Source organism: Pundamilia nyererei, unplaced genomic scaffold (genome assembly GCF_000239375.1).
Source record: "Pundamilia nyererei isolate P.nyererei 1_Seehausen unplaced genomic scaffold, PunNye1.0 scaffold00084, whole genome shotgun sequence".
NCBI classification, from domain to species: Eukaryota; Metazoa; Chordata; class Actinopteri; order Cichliformes; family Cichlidae; genus Pundamilia; species Pundamilia nyererei.
In genome coordinates, this window is record NW_005187485.1 from 2,183,967 (window position 1) to 2,192,488 (window position 8,522).

At 38.9% G+C, this 8,522-nt stretch overlaps 1 protein-coding gene across 2 annotated transcripts in view; it reads left to right on the forward strand.

The window, feature by feature from the left end:
* Nucleotides 1–8,522, forward strand: part of galnt1 (UDP-N-acetyl-alpha-D-galactosamine:polypeptide N-acetylgalactosaminyltransferase 1) — a 62,543-nt gene that overhangs the window by 18,015 nt on the left and 36,006 nt on the right. For both annotated transcript variants that reach the window (XM_005738550.2, XM_005738551.1), the window contains exon 2: nt 2,481–2,593. The gene's annotated coding sequence lies outside the window, so the exon portion shown is untranslated. The remainder of the gene's footprint in view (nt 1–2,480; nt 2,594–8,522) is intronic.

Consider the following 8,522-nt stretch of genomic DNA (forward strand, 5'->3'; position numbering starts at 1 on the left):
GTTGCTGGAGTTCCTGCTATGTTATTTCTTTCATCCTCTCCATGCACCTTGGAAGCAGGTGAAGTTGTGCCAGAAAAAAATTTTTTGCTGCTTTTTTTTCTTTCTTTTTTTACAATGCATCAGCCATAATCAGATACATTTCCCCATATTTTTATGTAAGGCCTTACAGCGATAAAATTAGCTCACTGCAGTAAAACTGGCTCAGTCACATCTGGCTCATGTGCATAGCAGTGTCAGTGCTACAATATATGCAGGCCGTGTTTTGGAGTTATCTCATTTCCGAAGGTAAAAGCTGGTATGATTTTGGTGCAGCAGGAAAAAATAAATGGCTATATCCCCAAACATAAATAAAAAAGTTCCTTACTATAAGTACACATCACACCTCTTAGCATGCAACAAAGTGGACACTCACGGCATAGACTTCTCTTTCTGCTCTCTGGATTAAGTGTAAAGTGTGCGTGTTAGTCCCCATAGGGAAATAGTTCCTCTGCATTTAACCCATTCACCAAGTGAAGCAGTGGGCAGCCACCAATGCAGCGCCCGGGGAGCAGTGTGTAGGGACGGTACCTTGCTCAGGGGTACCTCAGGGTAGCCGTTCAGTGGAGTCGAACCCCCGACCTTCCGATCATGGGGCCACCACTCTACCTACTGAGCTATCCCTGCCCGGATTAGGGTTCCTGTGTTGGCTTACATAATGTCAGATTTCACTGGCACAACTGTGTGTTTGCCAGTGTTTGGACGGGTCCTTGCATGCTCACTTTCTCTGCCTCATACTTCTGTCCACATGTAAGCCAAAACAATGTGCCACTATATTTTATGCCTTGTGAACAGTGTGTTTGTGTTTGTGTGTGCTTCATTTCTGAAATGGGGCATGCCTTGGTAGCAGGAGTATCTATTACGAAATCATTTTGTGGTTGTAAAGGTACAAAGTCAAGTTTACATTTGTAAAAAACAGTCATTCAAAACTTCATGAACACTGAGGCTAGTTTATTATCACGAGCGTAACAAAGGGCACTACTGCCAGACACTTTTCTCACAATATTCATTCTCTCATCATCACTGCTGTGCTTGCTGTCTGCCGTCTTGGGTTTTGTGGTTTTTGTCATCTTTTTTTCCACCCAGACATGTAGAGCTCATAAACTCGCAGAGAATGAGACAGGTAGAAAGCATTCTGACTTTAAAAAGAGCAAGAGGTTTGCACAGACAAAGACAGAGAGCGTTGCTATTTGCACTGCAGTGTTGTATGGTCATGTGTGAGTGTGTGGTGGGTGTTCTGTAGTTTTATTTTGTCATTGTCAGGGGAATCTGATGAGTATTTTTAGAAGCTCTTGCTTGTCCTGCTTCCAATTTGCAGACGAATTACATTCCACTCAAACTTCACGGAGGTTCATTTAAATCATGTAAAGAGTGAGAAAAGAAGGGCAGACAGAGAGATGGCTTACGACGTATATGAGAGATAAAGTAAGAGAGAGATGAGGATTGATGACTCACCCAGAAGGAGAAAGGCAGACACCTTTGGTGGCCACGACTCTTCTCATACTGAGGCATACCTGCACTGCAGCACAGCCTCCTCACACTCACTAATGCAGAAGTGTGTGGGCTGGCAGGAAGAGATTTATGGTATGGCTGCTTTTGTAATACAATTCCTCAATATACACATATATACACTGGCTGGCAATATGAGGCCCCAGTGGACCAGAATGATGACTTGGCTTTAAAGTAGGCCAAGGGCCGGATTGAAGGACACGCAGACCCGCATACACACAGGCCCACTCTGAGTCATATTCGCTCTCATCTCTGCTCTCTGTGGACTTTTCAAAAATAGCAGATTAATCCAGTGAAATGAGCAGTTCTGAGAATTCGTCAGTTGCCTATCCCTGCTTCCCTCCACCCCATCATCCCCATCATCCCTCTGTTTCCCCGCTTGCTTTTTTTTATCCTGCTGCAAAGCTGGCGGCGTCTTTGGTCATGTTTGACCTTTAGATTTCCGCTGGAAAGAGGAACGATGATTGGTTTATGACATAATAAAAAGAGATGCGGACCTTGGATGCCAATTTTTAATTGACTGAGAACTTTCCAAAGTCCACTATACTGGCACATTTGACTGAATCTTGGCTCATTTGCATAATTTGCTGAGTGGGAGCTTGCCCTGTGAGATTGTGTCGCTAACTTTGTAATCTTGCAGGAAAGAATAGCACCGTTGTTGTACATGCAAAGACAAGAAGTGTGTTTTTGGCTTCCTGTGGTTTTTTCATAAATCAGAAAATGTCTCCTTTCCCAGGCATTTGAAAAAATACTCTCACTATGTACGATGCATGAATTTTGAAAACAATAAATAAATGAAGAGCTGTTTTAAAGCATTTCCTTATTCTAGTTTCAAGATTGCACAAGAGTTTCCTCTAGCCAGCATGTTTGGTGTCTTTTAACATCCTTAGCACAATAAATATTTATTCTAAATTTATTTCTCTTTTCTCTTCAAGGAGCATGTATGAGTGACGAGCAAAAGAGGAAGTGGGATCTCTGAAGCTCCGCCCCCTCTACTGGTGGAGCACCCTGCACATCTGACCAGAGACCCCTTAACTCACTTTGAAAGGTACGAATTAAGGAATGGCTACACAAAGTGATGCAACAAGGAACAGTTAACACAACCGTTTTTGTAGATAGGGTTGTTCATATTGAAACCTAAAGGGCTGAGATTTTTTTTTATTGTACTGTGTATTGAACTGGATATATTAAACATATTTACCGGTTCATGCATATGCAACTTTTTCTTTTTTTTTCTTTTACTGACCTCAGCTCCTCTATGGTGAGCCTTTCTTTGTTTTAATAAGCCAGTCTATCTTCTGGCTGAAAAATCCAATTTCTTTAACAAGAGAAGTTCGGTGGATAAAATTCAGTCTAAATATAACCTCCTTTTAACATTGCACCTCATATGATCCTGATGTATACTACAAACTAGATTTATTCACCTACGGGCAAAATCAAAATGTGTGCTTAAACTGTTTTTGAGAAATTACATGTTACATTGTCAAACGTAAACCTCAGCACCCCATTAACAGCAAAGTGCCTCTTTTGATTTTGTGTGCTGACCCTTTTGATTGCAAATTAGGCACATTTGCATTCACTTTGACTCAATTCTGGTGCTCATGTTGCATTTCTGCTGCCTTTGTCAAAGAGGTTAGCAAAGTGAAAGGCTTTCCATTGGAGAGGTGGGTCTGCCTTGTTGTTGCCTGAGTGAAGCGGGAGCGGTGCATGCAATTCTTTGTAAGCTTCATGGTGGGGTCCCCATTTATTAGCCTCATTCAGCTGTGCAATCATGTAGAAAGCCCAAGTTACAGCAGCTATATTTAACGAAGAATATACATATCTACACAGATAGATACTTTATTGATCTCACAAGGGAAGCTACATTGTTACCATAGCAGGATAGAAAAAAAAAAGTATAGTTTGAAATAAATAAACAAAATAGTTAAAGTGCCACAGGCTCATTGTGAGGGCAAAGTCTTTATATATACAACAGTGATTAAAAAAACCAAAAAAATAAAAATGAGGTCAAGTTAAAGAAGAGTAAAAAGAAAGAATGAGAAATGAAGATATAACAAGAATAATGGCTAGAGTATTATTACAACTGTAAAATGCATGTAGGAGAGCACTGCTTCATCCGATCTCATATCACTTATTTCTCTCATTTTTTACTATCAGTAACTCATTAATGCGTCATAGAAACAGCTTGTAACAGTTATGTAACTGTCTCGTATTGTCTTCATATTTCAGACTTTGCTATGATCTATTGTTTATGCTCTGTGTGTTGAACCCTTGAACAAATCTATGCCATTGTCACACATTATTATACTAGCACACTATTTGTATACGCAAGTTTAAGTATTCTAATTAAAGTGTTGTTAAACAATTGTTGAAAAACAAAAATTAAGGGTCATAGGTACATAAGTAAGGTAGAAATCACCGATTAGTTTGTAAATTGCTCCTGTTATCAATTTTGTGCCTATAAATGTGTCAAAACTAAAAGAAAGTCCCCAAAATAGTGACGCGTGTCTTTGCAGCACGTTGCTCTCTTTATGACTATTTACTGTCTGGTGGCTATGTGTGAAAAAGGGTAACGTGCTAAATACAGAGATGAGTAAAATCTGAAAATCCAAAGGCAAAATGTGTCATATTGTGTCAGTGTGGGAAGTTAATGTTAGCAGAAGTTTCATTTGCAACACTACATTAGTGTTATTGGCTTCTGTGGTTCCCTGTTCCCCCCTGTTGCTGACATCCAGCAATGCCCTTCTCTAAAATTTACAAAGCTTTATTATATCTGATTTGTTACCATATTTGAAAAATCCAAACTACCTTTGGCACATAACTCTGTTGGGATGTTTCTTTGATCTTATCAGCTGCTGTAACAGCAACTATAAATCAACTTTTATCAAGCTTTTTCTGTTCCAGGAAATTCAGTTAATGTGAAGATTGCATTAGAGTTTTCTTAAGGAATTTTAAACGACACCTAAAGCGCTGCTGTGTTTGGTTCTAAAATGAGAATGAGAAAGTCAGAACACTGATCATCAATAATGCTAAAAATCGTAACAATGGCATAACGATGAAAAGAGGGTTGCAAAAGAACCATCAATGCAACATAATGCAAGGAATGCAATGCAACAATACAAAGTATTTTTCCTGATTCCTTGTTGTTGTTGTTTACTCTTGTATGTCTGTGTGCTTTATAATACAGATTAGAAATTGTGTAACACAACAGATACTTTAATGCAGTGAGGAATCAGAGCCTAGTTAACCTTTGATTTTTTGTTATTGTGTGTTACCTGGGGGGCAGCTAAACATATGTCTGCACATTGGTTTTTACACTGTGTATGTATGAAAATTGACCAGTAGCTCCACAAAAGTCCAAAGAATATGACAAATATATCACATATTATGTGCTGGGGAAATAGACATGCTGACATTGTACAGTCTATTAAGAAGTCATGCTTAATAGACAGCAATGCAGTTCTCTTCCAAGTAGCTTCAGATATAAACTTTAAAGACATTTTCGTTCCTTTTTTTTTTGCCTAAGGTACTGTAAGACGTTTTACAGATGAAAGCAGCCACAAAATTGCGAGGTTGCACTGTAACATAGTCTTAGAAATATTAAAATTTTTCATATTTTTAGATGAAAAAAAAATCAAAGCATATTGTTAAAGTGGTTAGTAGGCAGAGAAATCCAGCTGTGCTGTCAGAGACCCGTTAATCCCTCCTGCTTGGCATGAGTTATAGTAGGAATAGCAGCAGCTGTAATAGTAGAAAAGAGCCGCAAACATACAGGGGAGACCAGACAGACAAACCCACTGGGCCTAATGGTTCAGACTTTAAGTATTACAGGGTGATTAGGGAGTTTCTGTGTGAGTACGTGTTAACACCAATTAACACACAGCCTGCGATGATGTTTTAATTGTGTAAACGGTTGTATTATTTGTGCCAGTCAGTGTGATCAAAGCCTCCACTGTGTGTACCTTTGCATTTTTGCGAGGCAAGTGCAAAAAAGTTAATAGTTGTTAAAAGATCATTTACAGCATACTAACATCAAACGGACCACCAGGATGATGCAGTCATTTATGTGTTCTTAGGTGTGTTGTGATCAATTTATTTTAATACGTGTACAAAAAAAGCTCCACTCTCTTTCCAACCATCAGGGGAACACCCCTCGTGACAGTAATGCATATTGATTTTGGCCAAAAAGGCCCCAGTGATTGGAGATTGAAGTATTTAATTCCACTTTGCTTGTGAGCCAAGTTTTGCATTGGTAATCAATTTTAGCTGGGACTTTTACGCTGCCATGGGCAGTTCTCTCTGTACTCCTCTTTGTATTTTAAACTGATTTTTAGAACTTTTAACAATGTTTTATGTAAGTAGTAAGGATAAATCCTCTGCGATAATATGGGGAATACATTTTTATGGGATATAAAAAGCATCTATGTTCCTTAGTGAACACAACAACTTGACAAGAACAGGCATGTCTGACATAGAGAGCTGGATGGCAAACTCTGATTTTGTAAAAAGGAAGCTATTTCAACAAACTCCAAAAAAAAAAAATTTCTTTGCAAAATATACAAGAAAACTGTTCCTGATAAACGTGGAAACTAACTTGTTATATCACTTGGGGCAAAAAGACACCACCATGTAAAACCAGGGTATGAACGTACAGGAGGAGGAGATACTATCAGGTGGTGATGTGCAGGTTGTGTTATACTTTCACTTAGAATTACAGGGAAAACTCCACCACCAGTATTTGACTTATGCTGTGTCACTACTATTACGCTCTAATGCTGCTTCTGCTTTCACCTTGTGGCGAAAGATTCACACTTTGAATAAGGTAGTTTGTCTTCAATGACAGTAGCTCATTGGAAAAGAAGGATGGAAAACGTTTTATCAGCATTTTATTTGTCCAATATTGTCAGAATGATCATTATTGTAAAATTACTTTAAATATTGTAATATGATTTTTGAGGCTGTATCACAAACCCCAATAGATAGTTTAGATAGATGCTGCAGGTCCCTCAACTAACAGAATCAGCTGTTTTTCACTGTCATCCACCTATGCGAAGATTCACAAACCAAATTTGGCTCTGATATTATTTGTTATATTTTAAGAAGTACTGTTCTGCGGTGCCTCTTCCTCGGTTCATAGGCCAGCTTTCTTGTGTCACTGGTTCTCTGTGGCTAGACTGTGTCCGCTTAGTCTGTATTTCATCAGGAACTGTTTATGTTTTGCATTTCATAGTTTATGCTACTCTACCAATTTATATTCATGCTTTAGGGACAATTACAAATTGCATTTGATTTACCTATTGTTCTAGATACACATTTTTTTAATCACTTTAATAATTTAGTTTACTTTGATTTGTTTTTGGAGGAGATACAAACCCAGCCTCAAGGGGTCACAAGCTAATGCACTCCTAGTGCTGGTCCCAAGCCCAGATAAATGGGAGGGTTGCTCCAGGAAATCTTTGCCAAGTCAAACATGCAGATCCATCCACTGTGACAAACCCATGGGAAATAAGGGAGCATCCAAAAATACTTTCTTTGGTTATTGGAAGGCCATGTTGGTCTGAGGTTGAACAGTGTTGAGGTTTATTTCAGTAATGGTACATTCTGACTAATACACTTCTGGGGGCTCCCCAAGGTTTAGCGACTCACAGGTGTGGTCCCCTGAGAACTACATTTCTAAAGAGTGTTTTCTGCTTGCATTCCCAATGCCAGTAGGAATCCCAACATGATTAAATAGCCAGTTGGGAGTTGGCAGTTGGCATGGCTACAGCTAGGCTACAACCACAATAACAAGCCAGGGAGTACCATGATTGGAGGTGTGTCTTTGTTGTGTTTCATGGTTTAAAGTTAACAGTTGAGTTGGAAATGAGACATGCAACTGAAACCAGTATAACTCAGCATTAAAAATTACTTCTTTCTTTGTGTGTTAAGTTTACAGGTAGCTGTTAACTGTAGACAGAGGCTTCCTCCCTGTACTACTTACAAAAGCCAGTTAATAGATCATTTGTGCCTGCAGCTTATGTTGATCCGTGACCAAGGATTGTGTCCAAAAATTATGCCAGATTTAATTTGCTTTGATTTTCATGTTGATGCCCCACGTAGTTTGGAGGAAGTGCTAAAGGTCTTTATATCTTTAGAATTGTAAAAAAGGTTCCTTTGGTCCTTGTTCATTGTGACTTCAGGTGTTCTTTTTTCAGTGTTGCTAATCAGTGGGTATTACCTGGGATGTTTATTATGGACCTGCAGTTTTTTGCATGCAGAACTCTGATGGGTAGCTGACATCTAGTGATCTCTTAACAGCTGATGGTCCGTCCAAGACAGGTTTGACTTAACTTGGGAGATAGCTGAAGTTTCTGATTTTCTCCTAAATGCCAAAAATGCTTTTTGTTTCAGTGCATTCACTGCCAGATGATAGTTTACCAAAGCAGTGTTTTTAAACGCCAGGTACTGACTGCATTGGGTATTCCCTAATTTGAATTTCTATTTGTTTTCCTGGGATTTGGGCTTTTTTTCTAAGCTCATGATTTTAAATTCATTGTAGTTGACTGTCAATACTGCTGCCGGAGGCTGAAGTGCTGTTTTTATCCCTGCTTTTTTTTTTTTCCTTCTTTCATTTTTTCACCTTCATTAGCCTCTTCCAATTTTTTTCCTGCTTTTATTACTGATATGAGCCCTGTTTGCTCAGGATCGGTATTACCAGCATAACTTGTCCGATTTAGAAATTACCCTCGCACGTCTGTGTGGGAGGGACACCTAGCACAGGAAAAGCAAGGTCTGTGTTTAGTAGGGCTGTACGATTTTGCATAAAATGAGAATCACGATTTTTTGGCTTAGAATTGAGATCACGATTCTCTCACGATTTTCTTTTCCAGTATAAATATTTATTGCACTTACACTCAACAAAAATATAAACGCAACACCTTTGTTACTGCTCCCATTCCCCATGGGATGGACGTAGAGACCTAAAATTCATTCCAGAT